Consider the following 20,757-nt stretch of genomic DNA (forward strand, 5'->3'; position numbering starts at 1 on the left):
CTAGTCTCTTACAGTTACACTTGCATGGAACCATGGGGATGACATTTTTAGTCCCACTTCTGAGGAAAATTACTGAGTAATAGGGGTTTTTTTTATTTTCAGTGCTTATCTTTTCTTTTTTTTGTTGACTACATATATATATATATATATATATATATATATACATATATATATATATATATATATATACAAATATATTTGCAGGGCTCAAAAAAAAGTTTTAAGGTATATATATACAGTGAAAAGTTTCGCTTTAACAAAGTATATAGTGAAGAGTCTTACTTCCAATCCCTTCCTCTATCTGCTCAGCTCTCAACCCTTAACCCTCTACCAAAATACCCTCAAAACACATTTTTTGGCTTTCTTATACATCTTTTCCAATATTTTTAATATAGTGATCAGCAATTTATCTCTTTTTTTGCACAAATGTAGCTTATATTATTCTGTCCTTGCTTTTTTTTTTTAACTTAGCAATATATGTTGGAAATCTTTCCATATTCATAATATTCCTCATTTTACACACCTACATAATACCCCTTTGTTGAGGTACCTAATTTACTTAACCAGTACTCTACTGACGGACATTATTTGCAAACTGTCTCCCATTTTTACTATTAAAAACAATGCTGCAATGAATAAATTTGTACATTTAACACTTTACAAATATATCGTAAGATAAATTTATAGAAATAGGAATACTAAATCAAAACTTATATGTATTTGTTCTAACTTATATTCATACCAACTTATACTCTCATCAACAATGTATAAGAGTCCTATTTCCTGATAGCCTTGCCAATAGAGTATGCTATTACACATTTGGATTTTTGCTAATATACTGGATTATAAATGCTTTCAAGTGTAGTTATAGATTTTTTTCTATTTTGAAACTCTTTATATGTATAAAAGTCACTGGTATTTTTCTTTGAACTATGTGTTAGGATAATTTGACCAGATGTCCATTAGGTGTTCTTTGTCAGTTATTAGGTTTTGTTATATAATAGGGAGATCAGATCTTTATTCATAATGAGTTGCAATTTTTACCTTCAACTTGTTATTTATGGTTTTGCTGATTTTTCTGCCATGTTGAAGTTTTAAATTTTTATAAATTCAAACATATTCATCTTTTTAATTGACTTTTAGATTTTAAATTTTATTTAAAAGGCCTTCTCCATACTAAGACCATAAGAAATTTATATTTTCTTATACTACTTTTATGGTTTCATCTTTCACATTTAAACCTTTGTTCCAAATCAGAGCTTATCCTGATGTTCAGTATGAGATATGGATTCTGCTGTATGTTCAGTATGAGATACAGACTACATGATGTGCCAATCAAAGAATACAGTAGTTCTTCCCATTTTTAAGTATTCTTTTTCATGTTATTTAATATAAATATTATGCCATTAAATAACAGGTACATTAATTTTGAACTTCCCTATTATGGAGTTATTGTTTGTGATCATTTTTCAACTGATTCTCTGAGGTTTGGAAGCATAAAATCTTATAATCTGTAAATAGTGATTATTTTACCTCTTCCTTACACAGTTTTATATCCTCTTTTCTTTCTTTTATCTAACTGCATTGGCAGATTCCTCCAGCACAATATTAAATAATGGTAAAGAGAGTGAACCAAATTTTTCCTTGCTTCCGATGTTAGTAAGCATGCCTCATGTGTTCCTATCAATCATGACTTTTGGGCTGATATAAATATATTTTACCACATTGACAAAGTCTCCTTTCAATCCTATTTTACTGAGTATGAAGAATGGTCATTAATTGTCAATTTTTTTATATGTCTTTTCAGTGTCTATAGAGATATATGCATATGATTTTCTCCTTAGTTTAATATGATAAATAGATTTCCTAGCATTGAAATATTCTTACATTGCTGAAATAAACCCCTCTTGTTGACAATATTATTACTTTAATGGAACCTAGACTGTTGTGATTTTTTAGGAACTGCCACTTATTTTGGACCATTTTATTTGACAGCATTAAAGTATAAGAGGCCAAGTCTTAAAGTAATAAAAAATTACCAACCAGAAAGATTTAGGGAAAAGGACTTGAATTTAGATTTGGGACTGTATATAAATTAATTGATTACACAAGACTGTTACAGGTCCATTGATTAGGAACTGTAGGACTAACATTTTCAGTTCTACTCCTCAGGGGAATTATAGGCTCAGCAGCCTATATTAGCCTAATATTGTGTATGGGTTTTTTAAAATGTAATAATACATTAATTTAACTTTATAAAGATTTACTGAACACCTACTTCTTTTTTCAAGGCATTGACTGGCTCTATAGTGTAGTTCAGTGGCTTGCAGTTTTTGACCTAGATACACAATAAAAAATACATTTTTTATTGTAACTCAATATATATGCCTATCTATGTGTGTCTAAATATATATGCATGTTTATGAAAAATGGTTTCATAAAACAATATTTATACCTACTACATATAATGTACATTTACTACACACAAATATATCTTATATTCTTATCTTTTTTATTCCATACTATTTTTATTAAACTGCTAGTTGCAAAACACTATACTTATTTTACAACCCATTAATAAATTGCAATCTGTAGTTTTGGAAATATTGTCATACTAGCTAAGAACATGGATTCTGGAGCGAGACAAACTAGGTTTGAATCACAGTTATACCTCTTGATGGCTTTTAACTGTAGCTATGTATCTCATCTTTAAGATGAGGGCAACAGTATCTACCTATGAAGATTAAAAGAGCTAATACTTGTAAATGCATGTTTCAATAATATATTTGACTGGTTTGATAAAATATTTCCCTTAACCCTATAGTTGCCAAAAGAAAAACATCATCCATGATATAGAAACTGAGGAAAAATCATTCAAAATACAGTTTTCCTAAGATCTATTAGAAATAATGATGAACAGCAAATATGATCTAAACATCTCATCTGGACTGTGTCTTTCCTTCCAAGGCATATAATCAATAAATCAATAAATATTTGCTGAATTAAATAAGCATTAAGGTCTCCCTTTTATTCTCCCTTTTATATACAGATGCACATAAGTCCTTTTAAAGGACTTTATAAACCAGTAACCATGCTAAGTAATTATAATTTACCAGTACACTATAAAGAAGTTACCATACATTGTGACTCAAATATATATTTTTGACTATTTCATAGAACCATATTAATATCTCTAGTAGATGTAGTCTTTTGCTCCAGATTTTCAAATCTGTAAACTCGATAAAGAAACACTTCTATGCTATGTTTCTTAAAGATACTTATGAGAACATTCTGGCTTATTGTCTATCCCCTAACTCCTTACTACTTCTGATTGAGTAGTAAAAGAGGTAACGAGACCCTCGACATAATTACAGGTATTCATAAGGAACTTGGTGACCTAGTTCCTAAAATACATGGGTTCAATGTCTCTTACCCAGAACTCCTACTGGAGAAGTTGGTGGCACTAAAAGAGGTGGTAGGAACAAATATCTTTCTTTCTTCAGATTTATATGCTAATCCTTAGGGGAGTCAAACGAAATGGAAATAAGCATATAGTAAACATCTGTATGAAAGTATGTAGGTATCTAGTGGTCATTCTCAGAATAACAGAAAAATATGAGTCTTTCTATTTTATCCACCAAGACTAATAATGCACACCCATGCTGGCTCTTGGCACGGCTGTAGCAAGCGACAATCCAGGAGACATACAATGGTGTAACTCTAACTCAGTTTGAAATGGTAGGCCAGAAGTAACCTAATTTTTGCAGTATTTAGGTATAAAAACACCTTAAATCCAGCCTGGAGGAAAGTTATCGTATTTCTTCCTCAACTCCCAGCATTCCAGGGCCTCTCCAGAGTGAACTTTGAAGGCAATGGATAAAATTTACAAAATTTCACATTTCCATCAACTTGCTGGAATTTGACCACTATACATATCAAATGATACTAATAGTTAGGTAGGCTACCTCTGGTAAATATGCTACATTAATTTCAAGTACAATCTCAAGAAACCCTTTAACTATACAAGTGTCTGTTTCTCAACAAAAGAAAGCCATGTTTGAAAGTCAATTCGTATTTTTTAATAAATTTATTTATTTTATTTATTTATTTTTGGCTGCATTGGGTCTTCATTGCTGCACGCAGGCTTTCTCTTGTTGCAGTGTCCTCTCTTGTTGCGGAGCACAGGCTCTAGGCACGCGGGCTTCAGTAGTTGTGGCACACGGGCTCAGTAGTTGTGGCTCATGGGCTCCAGAACACAGGCTCAGTAGTTGTGGCGCATGGGCTTAGCTGCTCCGTGTCATGTGGGATCTTCCTGGACCAGGGCTCGAACCCATGTCCCTCACACTGGCAGGCGGACCCCCAACCACTGCACCACCAGGGAAGCCCATAAAGTCAATTAACTTTTGAAGTAAAAAGTTTTGTTTTTTCTATTCTCTCTCTCTCTTTTTTTTTTTTTTTTTTTTCCAATTGTAACTGTTGATATTTTGGAACATTTTTTCCTAATTGGGTGAATGGGTGAAGGGAGGTATTTGTTTTATTTAGTTTTAGCATGCTCCTAAATCTGACTGGGATTGTGTTCTTAAATTGGGCATCTGTCTGACAAGGAGGAGCAAGGGGTAACCAAGTTTGAAAGAAATAAAGGTAAATGGATATTTTTACACTTATCACAAGGACGGCAAGCACTAGCCAGCTGGCAGAACCGCAGTCTCTCACTGAAACTGCAGCACCACCCTCTCCCTAATACACCCATAACAATCAGTGCTGCCTAACACATCCGCTGGAGACATGCTCTCTATCCTTCAACGTCTTCTTGAATTCCTTCAACATTGATACTCAACTCCAAAATTCAGGTTCAAGTAACAGCTGACTGAAATTTTTCAACATTTTTTCAGTGCTCATATTTGCTAATGATAACAATAGGATTTACTGAAAAAATGGTATCTTCTTCAGAGAAATCTAAAATTTAATCTGCCTCTAAAATAAAAGGGTGGGGCTTCCCTGGTGGCGCAGTGGTTGAGAGTCCGCCTGCCGATGCAGGGGACACGGGTTCGTGCCCCGGTCCGGGAAGATCCCACATGCCGTGGAGCGGCTGAGCCTGTGAGCCATGGCCGCTGAGCCTGTGCTCTGCAACGGGAGAGGCCACAACAGTGAGAGGCCCGCGCACCGCAAAAAAAAAAAAAAAAAAAAAGTTGCAAAACGGTAGATTCAATTGAGCACTAAGAAGGCAAAATCACAGCTAAATTAGGTAATACCAGGGCACGGTAGCTATGAAAAAGCTGGAGGATAAATATATACAAACACATATACTATTATAAATCATATTTCACATTGCTACATAGTTCTTAAATTAATTTCATTCATTCATTATTCAGTAAGTTTATTGAACTTTTAGTTTATGCAAGGCATGGGCCTAAGAAAATAAAATTATACATTTGTATGCCTTACAGATGAACTGGTCTTAATTTGAGGTAGGAAGAAGGGAAACAGTGACTGGAGAGGAAAATAAGACATTAGCCCTCTCGTGAATAAACATGCTATTCTATTAGTTAGATGCAACGCTATGGGCTTGAAACAATGGAGGAATTAAACCTTGGATGGAATATTTCCTTTTATTTCTCCGCCACATTGGGAAAACGTCTGTTTTCATAGTGAGGTCTCTCAAAATAATAGCAGGCTAATCGGCACAGGTTCTTGAGATAATGGAAGCTCACCTGGCTAAGCAGGCAGCCTGCCCATCAACTTCAGATCCACATATCTCCCGAATTACAATCAGAGACTGGTGTTCACACCCTGAAACCAATCCATTACTCTCATCTCCTGCCTTAAAAATAAATTAAGGGGATAGGTGAAGGCATTGCATAACTCAAACTATGTGGATCTCAACAAATATGTCCCATTAACTACCACGGAATAGTCATATTGGCATTAGACCAAGTTTTTCCTATCAAAACCAAAAGATAATAGAAATGTTACCTGCCAAATGTCAGTAAACCCAGAAAGTCTAATTATTTACATGGTATAATAAATACTTAGGTTTTATTTAAATTTACAACATTTTAGAAATGAATAGCTATCTCAGAATCACACTGCTTGAGTGTATGACAGAAAAAAATACCTGTGTAGGGCTTCCCTGGTGGTGCAGTGGTTGGGAGTCCGCCTGCCGATGCAGGGGACACGGGTTCGTGCCCCGGTCCGGGAAGATCCCACATGCCGTGGAGCGGCTGGGCCCGTGAGCCATGGCCGCTGAGCCTGCGCGTCCGGAGCCTGTGCTCCGCAACGGGAGAGGCCCGCGTACCAAAAACAGAAACAAAAATACCTGTGTAACAACAAAGCTTTCTCACTTTGTACACAAAAAATAGGGTGAAGCAAATATACCAGAGTACCACCTGAACCTCTTTTAATAAGAATAATAGATGATACTTCACTGACTTTCTGGTAAATAACACTTATAGTAGGAAAAACAAAGTCATATTATCAACATCTTAAGTGGTAAACTTTCCCTTGGTTACAGGAGCACAAAAATGATGTACTAGTAGGTTCATTACCACAGAATGAAATACACAATAACTGTTAAAAATCATGATATATATATATATATGCTTAATAACATGAAAACAGTGTTTAAAATGCAATAACATGAAAACAGTGTTTAAAATGCACACTGTTAAGGGAAAAACAATCATACAATAAGCAATTTTTATTATATGATCCTAGCCATTTCTATGTTTACAAAGGCATAGAAAATGACCTGGATATACTTTAAGTTGTTAAATAAATTACATACAAAGCAATTAGAACAGTGCCTAATACATAGTAAATGCTATATAAGAATTTCTGCTATTATTATTTTGCAGCAATTATGAGATTATGAGTGCTGCACCCCTTTTTTTACTTACACATATTTTTTCTCCTTATTAAACTACACTCATTCTATAAAAATATTTACAATAAAATGCATATCATTAAAATATACTTAATTAAAATCAGGATTTTCACATCTAATAATCACAATCCAGGAGAACTAACCCATATTATAAATCCTCCACAGCACTGGTATACCTAATAATTTTTACTCAGTGGCGTTTTAAGTTCAGTACAAAAAAAGCTCAGAATTAAAGGTATATAGGAAACAGTAGAAACAAACATCACAGTTTTAGACATCTGAGTATTCTGTGCTGTACTAAGAAAGAAATTAATTTCACAAAATCTCCTGACCTCAGTCAACAAGCCCACACGTAAAGGAGTCGTCATTAATTCAACACCACCTCCCCAACTCAGAAAGTCACAGGAGCCACTGTCATTCATCCAACAGTTATTTAATAATAGCGTTTCACATTCACAGGATCACTTTCTAGGTGCCCCAAATGTTGCTAACGTTTCATGCATCAGCTCATGTAATCCTCCCAACAGCCTTATAATAGAAGGGTAGGGCAGAGGGCAATGAAGCTCAGAATGATTAAGTAACTTATCCGTGGTTGCACAGCTCATAAGTGGAGCCACGATTTCAAGCGAGGCAGAAGCTAGGCTCCAGCATCTAGTCACTAGTTCAACATCTAATATGTGCAAAATGTTAGGCATATCAACACCCTTGTCCTGCTAAGGCCAGGGTCTTGAACAATTACTCTGTCAATCCTCTTTCAACTCTCAATCCGAACCCCTACCTCTAGCACCACTGTCACTGTAACTGCATTTATAGCCACTATCGCCAGAACTCCTGACTATATGGGGAGAAATGTATCTCTCAAGTTCTGATTTGTGATTTGAAAAGTATTTCCTCAGAAATGGCTAGCCTGCATAATTCTATTGATAAGATAAATGTCACATTAACTAAGCTTTTTCATTGGTTTTTCTGGAAATTTAACACCATTTTACCATGTTTTCAAATGAAAAGTGCATTCTTTTATTCCAATATTTTACTTTTAAATTATCAAAAAAATTTTCTACAATATGTATCGATTCATAATCAAAACCACCATAATCAGGATATGGAGCAAAAAAGACATTTAAAGTAAAAAAGAAAAGTGGCATAAACAGACAAAGACAATCCCTGTTATACCTTGTTCTGTGTCTGCCAACTAACTGACTAGGTTTTCCCTCCTTCCTAGGGAAAACGCATTGGATACCAAAATAGAAAAGTTTTGTATATTTTTGCAAAATATATGTTTATACTTATGGCATTTTTATCTTTATGGATATTTATTTAAAAGCTGTAGTTTTACGGAGGCTTTACCAAAACAGTTGCAATTCTTTTCCATGGCAGTGTTTTGACAAGTGTGGAAATTATTAAATCAAGCACACCTTTTCCACACCACACATGACAGAGCACTGCTTATCCATAGGGAAGGGCTAGGCAGAGGTCTCTGGTGTAAGATTATCAAGTGCATATTTATGCAGTATTCAAAGACATTTGTAAATGTGTCCTGTATTTATAAAACTATAACCAGAAGTTCCTTATATTGAAACAAAACAAACAAAAGTAAATAATACCAAGTCCAACAAACTGACAAAGGTAGTTTCAAATCTTACTATTAGCTCAAGCTCTCATCGGCCTTATAGATATCACCTGAGACCTCCTCACTCACAACAATTATTTTCACCCTGTGAAAGAATGGCCAAGGAGTCACTTCCAGATCCTAATATTCTCCAACTTTTTTAACCACAAAGTTAGTCTTTATTGCTGATATTCTGTACTCATGAAACAAAAAGTCTCAACACAGGTCAAATACTACTTTGGAGCTGGAAAAAGTTACTTCAGTGTTATTAATTTGATCGAAAACAAAAGGAAATATTCATGGGCCCCAAACATTTCCTCCATACCTTCCCATATGATCTGGTGCCTGAAATTCCCGTTATTAAAACTGTATTACAGGGCTTCCCTGGTGGTGCAGTGGTTGAGAGTCCGCCTGCCGATGCAGGGGACACAGGTTCGTGCCCTGGTCCGGGAAGATCCCACATGCCGCGGAGCAGCTGGGCCCGTGGCCGCTGAGCCTGCGCGTCCGGAGCCTGTGCTCCGCAACGGGAGAGGCCACAACAGTGAGAGGCCCGCGTACCGCAAAAAAAAAAGAAAAAAAAAAAAACTGTATTACAACAACTTGAGACCGAATTTCTAGAAAAGCCTCTACTAAAGCACACATGCTACTCTAATACAACTGTAATCTATTAAACTAAGTCACTCTCTAAAATCTCGGCTTGAATGACTTTACCGAATTGTTCTATGACAGGACAGAAAGCTGAGAAAAGCATTCCTACTGCCATAGACAGGTTCTGATTTGGATAGAGAGGGATTGTGGAGACAAGTATCAGCATCATGCAACCCTGCAAGGAAGGCAGGACTGAGTGGGGCAGTGAAGCAACAAGAAAGTACCACAAGGGAAGTGGGTTTCTAAAAGGAGCGCTAAGAAGAAAGAATAGCAAAAGGCCCAAGGACAATTCATATGCTTCACTAAAACTAGCCTGATCTACATAACCTTTGCTGGGGCACCCATGGCATGCCCCTTCCTGCAGCGTTCTAAGTACTCTTCCCACCACAACCTCATTTATTTTTTAATGAAATAGGTCAGCTTGACAAAGGGCAAATGCCTGAGCTGAAACAAATTTCCCTAGGGTTAGTCAGAGGAAGTTTCATTACATGTCTAAAACTATGAGCCAGCACAAACAGGATAGATGCAAGTGTGGGAGAGAAGAAATATGAGAGGGACAAAGAATAAAGGGTGTACCACTGTTATTATTCTGTTACAGATGACACATAGAAGGAAGTCCATAGGAATTTTGCTTATTAATACTCTAGCCTACTGTGAGGCCCAGCAACAGACGTATCCATACTCGCTACCTCCAAACTACAAGAATAAGCAGGAAGCAAGGCCTGAAGAGGTTTGAGTGCTGAGGGCAGGACTATCCATACAGATCTGGGTTCGGAGGTCACCATCCTTCATGGATTCCTACTGTATCCTGTTCACATAAGGACAGGTGAAGTCAGATCAAAATTGGACTTTACTACTTGATCCCCACCCCCAGCTAAAGGGGATTCCATCTGTCTTCCCCTAAGGGCAGTCCCCACTACAGCCCACTTCATGAAAGCCCATTCACTCTCCCTTAGTCATCTGTTCACAAAACATTGAAAAGGGGTGCACCTATTCTGTACCTGGTGCAGTTGCAAGATCACAGGTACAGAGTTGATCAAGACATAGTCTATGCAGCAGAGGATCTCAAAGGCTAATATGGGAGACAGACGTAAAACAATAAGAAGAGAATGCGATAGATACTATAATAGAAATATGTACACACTTAGTACTACAGGATTACAGGGGAATAATTAAAGCTTTAAAGAAGCAGTAACATACATCTGCTCTTTAAGGATTGGGAGTTTCTTGGGAGTCAAGAAAAAGGGACAGAAATTCAAGGAAAAGGGAAGGGCTCAGGCAAAGATAAGGTAATTTGAAAGAAGTTGTTATGTTCAACACAAACGTGGCAAGTGTCTGTGGTTGAATCATGGTATATGTGAACGGGAATTTCAGGAAATGAAGATTAATAGATTATGTTGTTTAACAAAGGGTGTAGTATAAAATACAAAAGAGCTTATTAGTTCTTTATAGGTAATATAGCTCTTTTTAACTCACTGTAGGTAAGGGGAGTCATGATGGTTTTAAGGCAGGGGAATGATAAACAGATTTGTACTACAGAAAGAAATGTGACAAGGCCAGAGAAAGAAAATGATTAATTTTATGAATCGAACTAGAAGACAGACAACCTCCAATTCTTCCAAAAAAATCACTGGATCCTCTGCCTTAATTATATGGATATAATTGGGAAACTGTTATGTTTGCTGTCTCAAACTCACATCTAAAATATTCAACTGACATTTCATTTTTTACTTATGATTTCTATCTGTGAAATTTCATTTTTTTAAAGTAAGAATGAATCCTTCTCTGTTCAATATACATTTTTCATAAAGTATTCAATAAGTACTCACTGATTATGGGGCATAATAACCTATAGGATCTATTGTATAAATAAGTTTTATGCTTTCTGATTCTGTTTCTATCCTTTCCATTATTTCTAGCAATTCTCTTATGTTCTCTGATTCTATTTCTAGTATGCTTTCTGATTCTGTTTCTATCTTTTCCATTATTTCTATCAATTCTCTTATGTTCTCTGATTCTATTTCTAGTGTATTTCTACAGACTATTAGAGAAATATAAGGTCAAGTAGGTAAATATTCACACAAGTACATTTAAAGCATGCCTCTCCTCTTTCCTTCTGGCTGCAGCTCATGGGGATATGACTCCCTATCTTACGCAAATCAGTACTTGGGTGCCACAGTGATACCATTAGGTATATTTCTTACATTCAGTAGTAACTAAGTGTGGAAGTTGGAGTCTCTGTGAAACTGTTTAGCAGATCATATAGGATATTCCTGGAATTCCATCAATATTTTTTCTAACATTCAGAGTTGCTGTAAGTGAAAGGACCCTAATGAAATTTTTGCAATTAGCCTTGGAAGATCTGCTCTTAACAGACTAGCCATCTTCTTTGAGGTACAATAAAGGAAAATATCATTGTAGCAAAGGCCTTTTATAAACACAGCATTGCTTTAAAATGACCATTATTATATTTTTGTACAGACAACTAAGTAGCAAAATGGTAACATTCTTAAGAGTTCCTTCTCAGTTTGGTTAGAAACTGCACAGCGCTAATCAGCTGTTGAAATCTAAACTGATTATTTCTGAAGTGTCAACAGATGCACAAGCTCCAGAGCTGAAACAGGAACATGTGTCTGGTTTTTTGTAAACAGGCTGAAGGAATACAACTGACAGGAGTATTGTCTCTTCTCTAGAGAGAGAAAATATTGTCTCAGAAAATGCAGTGTGAAAATGTTGCACATGGTTTTATTAAACGTCCCAAACAAAGTAACCTGGAAGGCCAAGAAAAAGGAAAGTGACCAAAGGCAGGTAGAGGAAAAAACCAGAGAAAAAGAGTAAAGACATTCTACCTGCTGCAATAATGCAATGTAATATATCTTTACCTTTTTAGCTTTTTCTTGAAAAGGGCAACCTCCACCTTTCCCTCCACCCCCTGAAAACCCTAAGGACGCAGTCAGGCATATTCTTCTTGTACCATCACAGAAAAGTAAGGGACATTTTAGTGTTTGATAGTAACATGCTGTAATCCTCTGGCTCCTTGGAGTAACCACTGTCTCCTTTCCAAAGCAGTCCTTTCCAATTTCCTGCATAGATATTATTTGATAGCATTTCTGAAACTTGCCTGATCATCAGAATCACAGAGTCATGGGTTCCTTCCTTGCTGGTTCTGATTCAGTACACCTGGAGTGAAGTGTGGGCCTCTAGTTTTACAAGCATCCCAGATGATTCTTATGATCAAACAAGTTTGGGAAACAGGCTGTATAACACAACTATTTTAAAAACAACTTGGGTATGAGGATTATCCCTTCCCGAGAATTTCACAATATTCCTTGAAATGAAGGGAGACCCAACAGTGTTATGTGAACTTGGTGAAGCACTCTTGCCAAATCGGCAGTGGCATAATTAAATGGGCTAACAAATTTCCTAAACATATACCCAATCATTTTTCAGCTAGGGAATCCTCTAATCAGATAATTCTCCAAAATAAAGCAAAGATGTGTCTGACAAAGCCTCACCTGGTTAATCAAGAGAAATTCCCATGGCTAGACTTTGCCACAGGTGATCTGGAGCACTGGTATGTCTCCGAAGCTAGGGTCAGCTCCTCCCCAAATGTTCAAACACAGACAAAGCCAGCTAATTTCCCTGTTAAATGTGAGTCACCATCCTAACAATTTAGATTGCTAAGGTGCACATACTGAAATATATGCTTCCCGGCACAATTCCATATCCAATTACCATAGTAAATCCAATAAAGGCACAGTAAAACTGCCACTCAGCCAGGGGGGAAATACGAAGTCATAAGCCAATTCAAATATTGCTAATACCCTTGGAGGAACAACTGTGGATGCCTAGAATCCCTGTCAGGAAACCCCGTCTTATCTTTTTCACCTCGGAATTTTTCATAATAAATTTCAGCTGGAAAATTTTGGTAAGTTTCTACATCCTAAGCTAAATGAATGCCTGAAAGATATTCCCATTTTTTATTTGAGTTTTGCAACATCTCTCTATATGCCTCTTCCCTTTTAAGTCTTAGAGCAACAGGCTTTCAGGTAAATATAACTGCTAAAACATCTATGTACAAAGTCAAAATTTTGCATTCCCTTTGAAATGCAAACATAATCAGTGAATTTATGTCTTCAAAATATGCCCAGTTTTCAGGCAAAATATCATCTTAAATATAATTTAATCTGAACTGTCAAAAGACTTAAAACTTATTTAAGGTTTAAAAGAGAAATTCCTTAAATTTATTTAAATAACTTAAAAGTTATTTATAGTTTTATTAAGAGGTAACTTATTGAAAATAAAGTCAGGGTTTTTTATTTTGTTTTGTTTTTGTTTGTTACTTAACCATACTTAGATTGTTTACTTGTAGCTGTCTGGGCGAAGATGGAAAGAGACAGGACATACATATGCTAACTATGGCATTATTTCTCAGAATAAATTATGACGGTCTTTTAAACACAGGGCCAATGCAAAACTCTAAAACATGTTCATGAAAACCTAGGACTACAAGCACTAATACAGAACAAAGCATCTAAAATTCCCCTGAGATATTTAGTATGTGTCTTAGTAAAAGGCAGTGACATTCCAGAGAGGCAGATGAAGGCTCAGCATAAAAGACTTTCTAAGAATCAGAGCTGACCAACAATACAACAGCTTCTCTCACACAGAAGTGGTCAAGGAAAATCCCAGAGACCACCTGTCACACGTGCTGCCAAGAATATTCTTGCTTTGTTTAGGAAGTTGTTCTAAATGACCCCTGGGGTCACTTCCAAGTAAGTGTTTGATTCTTCAAGGTTATTTTCAGTGGTGAAATAAATGACATAGGTGTACACACAAACGCACACACACACACACTTGCAGTCCCAGAAGAGAACTTAGAAGCCTGATATTTTTAAATGTGATTTTATAGGCAAAAAGCAGAGATTGAATCAGCTACATCCTCAAACCACCATTCTGCAGAAGGGAATTAGGTACAAATTTGTTCTACCTCAGCATGCTCTTTGAGTCAAAGAAAAAGCCCAGGTCCCTAGTGGCCTCTAGCATATTCTTTAACAGGCTGCCATCAATCTAGTTCTTGGGACAGACTGGGAGCTACAAAACTACAGAACACATTTCGATGTATAATTGTATAAAAAAACACAGATGTCATGAAATGAACTTTCTCTGCTCTCCAGCATATTTCAGTTTCCCATGCGAGAAAAACCTAGTAGTTTCCTGAAAAAGCGTACCAGAAAGCAAACAAACAAAAAGAGTACTAGACTTCAGTCTTTTTCAGGAGTAGGCTTAGCCTGTGAGTTTTGAGACAAATCAACTTGCTTATGAACTGAAAGACCTGGAGAGCTCCATTAGTCTTGAAATAGGAAAGAAGGAGAAATCGGGTCCTATGTAGACAGCTCTTTATCCCCTTGCATAACCTCATGAAAAGCATCCCCCTTATTCAAAAGCTAGAACCTCCAATGTAATTAATCAAATAGTTTTTAAGTAACACCTTATTTTTCTTTCTGTATTCTCTGCTTGCTACTTCTACTTTTTAGATATGCACTCTTTTCTCCTAAAAGAATTGCTGCTACACAGATAGCCAGGTTCCATGGTATAACAATTAAGATTTTGTTAACCTTAGAACTTTATTGAAGTGCTATGCTAAATACCTTGGAAGAGTTTCTTATATGATTTACCAAGATGAACCAATGAAATGAAAGCAGAAACAGGAATAAAAGCTACATTTTCTGCCATATTTAACTTTTGGAAGTTTTTGTTTAACATCAAACAATCAGTATCTTCCCATTAAATCTGCCTTGAGACATGGACTACAAATAAAATCTTTTTCCTCCTTTCTCCTAGTTCTTAATAGAGTTTTTAATTATAATTTCTTCTGGATGCTGAAGTAGAAATGTTCTTCATGGACAGAAATTAAACACAGACATTCCAACCAGCAAACATACAAAATACTGTTTAAGTAACCATAATTAAGAAATGTCAAATAACCTTAGATACTATTTCCCCCCTATCATATTAACCAACATTGATAAAATTCAGGGCTGTCGAAGGTGACAAAACAAGGACCCACAGCCTACTTTTAGTGTAAATTGGTAACCTTTTCACAGGGCAATCTGCCCATACTTTATCCACCAAAATGGTCATTGCACATACTTCATGACAGCAATTCTGCACCCAAGTTATCCTAAGGATGCTGTGCAAAGGTAAATGGCTGGACAGGCCATTCACTGTAACACTGTTTATGTAATAGCAAATGCCTAGAAACAAACTAAATGCTCATCGTTGAAGGACTATCTAAGTAAATAACAGTGTGTCCTCAGGGTATAATGTATAGTGGAATTATATGCACCCAAGAACCAAAAAAAAAAGTCCAAAAAAAATTCCTAAATGCAAAATCAAGTCATAAGTCAGTATGCACAGTGTAATCCTACTGGTAGTAAAAAAAAAAAAAAAAGAAAAAAAAAGAAAAATATATAGATATATATATACCAAAAAATTATGGAAGGATAATTAAGAAATTAGTAACATGAGAAACGAAGGGCTGGGATTACCTGGGCAGTGGGGCTTTTACTTTTCATTTTATATCTTTCTTTACTGTTTTAACTTTCTACTCTGCCCCTATGTCACTTTTATTTAGAATATTTATTTAGACTACTCTTCAGTCCCAGACTATGGCAGAATTTTGTAACACTGGCCACATCCCGTGTGGGATGAAGCTCACTACCCACACCCCATCATACCCAGCACTATCATACCATAACACCAAAGTTCCAGTTCGGAACTTACGTAATGAATGGTTTCAGAGCTGACATTTCCCCCACCACTTTTCTTCTTTCTTCACATCCTTATGTTATTTGTGCTGATTTTGGCCTCCCTTTCTCTAAAACATAAGCTTGTCTGAGAGCAAGGTCAATGTTGTTTTAATCCTTGCTTTCGCCAAAAGCATCTAGCACAATACTTAACAGGTATGAGTAATAAATAAATGTTAGGTTTGCTTTTTATGAGATTATAGCTTTGAGGCTAAAATTTTATTTTAAAGGGAAGAAACTACCACACTTTCCTGATCATGTATATTTGCTAATAAATCACCTCCACATTACAAAAAGAAACACTGAGGTACTTTAAACTTAGATTTGCCATTATTAAACAATTAAGTAAAAGATGGAGAAAAGGAGACCGAAACATTAAAAGAGGTCTAAATAAATTTTGTAAATGGTATGAAAATATGCAGCCTTTCATTAGGTATGCCATATGGGGCAAGAGAACACAGGCAAAGAAAAAGGAATCGACTGAAGAAAAAAGTGTTATAATAATCCCCTCATTTCCAATAGCATCAACTACAATTTCAAAAAAAAAAAGGCACTGGTTTCAGCTCCAAGTACACATTTATAACAGTGAATAGGAACTACCCATCAGAATGGAATGATTATTGATTTCTTAATGGATTACTGCTGCACAAATTTACACTCACCAAAAAACCATCAATCTTTGGGTAATAATTATAAACCTATCACAGTACATACAGCATTCTGACTGAATTGAAACTTACTGCTATCTGCCGGGAAATGACCAGTTTTCTATTTCTCCAGCTCCAACCACAATACAGAATGGCAAGCAGATACTTACATCAAATGTTATTATAGGACATGGCTTTGTGACAGCCACAACATGCACCATCTGTAAATGGCTATTAGAGAGGTAAACAGTCAGGTCCTGGTGGACATTTTCTTATTATTCTTTAGCTATGAAAACTGTAAATAAAATGGGCATTAGGTAGTTACACTTGTCAAACGCCTATCATTACTGGCAGGTAGTGGAGAAGGGGTCAAGGGCAAACAGTACCTTAGCTGAAGTCATGCTGTTCTGACTTTACATCCTAATTTCAAAACTCTCCCCAAATCTGCATCAGAAGTGCCAAACCACTAAGCTACAGAGGTTAGGTCTCTGTCTAAACCCTAAGTGTATTCTTAGTGAATTGCATTTTTACTAAATACCAAGTGGAACACCATTATAATTCAAATATTATTTTCCAAAAAGAAAGCCCCATTATGTCAGTTCCATCAAGCAGTCTTTAATCATTGGATAATTATGTGATCCAGCATTAATCAAATAATTTCTAATTCTTGTATTTTCCAGCTGTAGGTTTTAGATAACACCACTTCCTTCCAGATAGTTAATCCCATTCTGAACGCCTTATTGATCTTTAGTATGCACATATAGTCACAGAATGAAGATAGTTAATCCAACCTAAATAAGAGTAATTTGCAATCAATGGTATACTTGTCATTTTCTCTATAGCTTCTAATCTATTGAATATTATCAGAATTTTTGGTTAGATATATCAATTTTCTTTTCTGAAAATTATAACATGTAATTTTTCCACCCAATTAACTAACTTTAAAAAATGTATTTCCAAAACATCCTAGGAACTAAAGAAATGAGATTTGATTGTTTTTATAAAGTATTCCCTTTCCTAAGTACTAAGAGACTATTAAATTATCAAGATAATCAACCATAATAATTAAAATACTATTAAGTATAATATAAAATCAAATTGGGCTTCCCTGGTGGCGCAGTGGTTGAGAGTCCGCCTGCTGATGCAGGGGACACAGGTTCGTGCCCTAGTCCGGGAAGATCCCACATGCCGCGGTGCGGCTGGGCCCGTGAGCCATGGCTGCTGAGCCTGTGCTCCACAACGGGAGAGGCCACAACAGTGAAGAGGCCCACGTACCGCAAAAAAAAAAAGATAAATAAATAAAATAAAATTGCAAAGCTAAATAAAGTTACCATAATAAAATAAAATAAATTTGTGAAACACCACAATGGATTTGTGAAACTGTGAAATTTGTGGATGGCAAACTTGTTTGTTTGTTTTTTTAATGGAAAAGAATATTCTAAACGTTATAACAATCAAATAAGAAAAATACTCATATTCTCTAGAAGGCAAGAGATGACTTTAGAATGAGTTGATACTACTTATAGTTCAAGTAATATCTTAGGAACCATATCTAATAACTATAAAAATAATATGCAAATATTTATAATCTACAAAGAATAACAGTTAATTGTGCCAGAAAATGAGCTAAGTGCTTTATGTAAGTTACTGCATTTATTTCTTAAAACCTTATGACAGGTATTATTATTTACAGCTGAAGGAAATGAATGTAGAATATCCAAGAAACACTCCCAAGGTCACATAGTAGAACAATCAAATATCAGCAATTCCCTACATTTACCTTAAAGTAAGGAGCAGGGCAAGGGCTTGACCCCAGGTCTATGTTACTTGAAAATCTTAACCACTTCCATTGGGCCTCACTGCAAAGCATAACAACAGCTGCACCCCCAGAAACTGCTACGTTCCGGAGCAAACAGGTACCCAATATTTATTGTGAATGAAGCAAATGAACAAATGAATGAAAAGCAGGAAAGAGCAAATTATGTAAGGGAAGCAACACCAGGCCAAGAGCAAGAATACAAGGTTTTGAATCACTGTTCTACTCTTTCCCCATGTGACCTTGGGCCTCAATATGCAGATTTCTAAAATACAGGCTTTGGAATAGATATTACAGTGTAAAGTACTGTGTTTACCATACTGGCGCATGCATACGCACAGGCATGCATGCACACACACAGACACATAAACACACACATGCAGAATTCTATTTATGGAAGGGAAAGGACAGTAATTTAGTGAGACCTTGAGCCCATATTTATCATCTACTATGTTCCTGGCCCAATTCTGAGTGTTGGGGTTACATCAGTGACCAAGACAAATGTTCTTCAAGCGTGTGTTGAGAGAAGAGACAAATAAATAAACTAGATAATTTCAGATACTATTAAGTATAACAAAATAGAATAGGGTAATGTCATAGAATGCCTGAGAGGGGATTATTTATCTAGGGTGCTCAGGAAAAGCCTCTCCAAAGGGGCAACAGTTGAGTGACAGCAGAGAAGAAGGAGGTTTCATTCAAAGTTATGAAGGAAGAGTGTTCCAAACCCTCAGATGGGAATGAACTTGCCCTGTCCAAGGAGAAGAAAGAAGGGAGATATTTTGAGAGTTTAGTGAAGAAGAAGAAGAAGAATGGAGGAGGAGGACTCAGACAGAGGCAGGAGCCATGTCCTATAGGATCTTGCAGACTCTGGAAAGGAATTTCAACTTTATTCTGTTTTTTAATAGAAAAGTTTTGTGTTTAAAGCAATGGATGGTTATTATCTGGTTTCAGTTTTAGAAGGTGCAGGTCTGACTGTTGGGTAGATTATGAGGCAAAGAGGAAAAAGAATGGAGGCAGAAAGACCAGCTACAAATTTTTGTAGTATTTTAGGTTTAGAAGACTAGGAAATGATGGCAGCTCAGACTAGAGATGTAGGAGTGAACATTATGTAAATTCAAGAATATTTTGGGGGACTTCCCTGGTGGCACAGTGGTTAAGAATCTGCCTATAAGTGCAGGGGACATGGGTTTGAGCCCTGGTCCGGGAAGATCCCACATGCCGTGGAGCAATGAAGCCCGTGCGCCACAACTACTGAGCCTGCACTCTAGAGCCCGTGAGCCACAACTACTAAGCCCACGCCCTGCAACTAATGAAGCCCTAGATCCTGTGCTCCACAACAAGAGAAGCCACCGCAACGAGAAGCCCACGCACTGCAACGAAGAGTAGCCCCTGCTCACCGCAACTAGAGAAAGCCTGCGTGCAGCAACTAAGACCCAACAACGAAGACCCAACGCAGCCAAAAATAATAATTTTTTTTTTTTTTTTTTTTTTTTGCGGTACACGGGCCTCCCACCGCTGTGGCCCCGCCCGCTAATAATAAATTTTTTAAAAAAAAATTTTAAAAAGATATATTTTCGAAGTGGAGCCAACTATTTCTGATGGACTAGATGTAGAGTTTGAGGAAAGGACCAGTACCAGATACAGATTGGAAAGTCAAAGCATCCCAGTATCTAAAAAAAAGAAACTGAGAAAGAGGCAATGACCTGCTGATGGAAACATAAGGGCTTCTAATAGATGTAGGTGAATACCAGATGTTTTCTGTTCACTGAGTAATTGGCAGCCACTGATTATGACACTTCTAATGAAGCCACTCTCTCTCTGTTTCTTTCTCTCAGAGAGGGGCAGCGCATTTTTCTCACTTTTCTGTCAAAAGCTTCTAGCTTGCTGATTGCAACTAACTGGACCCTTTCCTTTATCTCAATAGTCAGTAACCTAGAAAATCAAAACACATGGTAAAAATAGAAACTTGGAAATAAATACTAATTACCAAGCCCAGGGTCTCTCAGGGGCAGCAAAGAAGTAAAACACCAAATTCAAAGCATGAGTGCACTTTAAAGCAAAAAATAAATAAATAAATAAAAGACTTTATTATAAAGTGATAAATACAACTTAATAGGCCTTAATCACCAGGGATGTGCCCATCCAGATACATGATTCTGAAAATATATCAGTATCCAAAATGTATCCAAGAACTCCACACTTGAAAAGCAAGCATTCGGGGGAGTGCTGAAGTTCCCCACCATCCTGAAGAGCCAACCAAGTAGGTAACAATGCACTTTAATTGATTAAAAACAACTTGCTAGCAGCAAAAGTATTTTACAGTAATTCAACTCCAACTGCTCACA

General features: G+C 36.4%; 1 protein-coding gene across 3 annotated transcripts in view; it reads right to left on the reverse strand.

Moving 5' to 3' along the window:
* Positions 1 to 20,757, reverse strand: part of IKZF2 (IKAROS family zinc finger 2) — a gene marked incomplete at both ends in the record, with an annotated part of 166,104 nt that overhangs the window by 127,877 nt on the left and 17,470 nt on the right. The window lies entirely within an intron of this gene.

The sequence above is a fragment of the Mesoplodon bidens genome (genome assembly GCF_964165515.1).
Source record: "Mesoplodon bidens genome assembly, chromosome: 8".
Lineage (NCBI taxonomy): Eukaryota > Metazoa > Chordata > Mammalia > Artiodactyla > Ziphiidae > Mesoplodon > Mesoplodon bidens.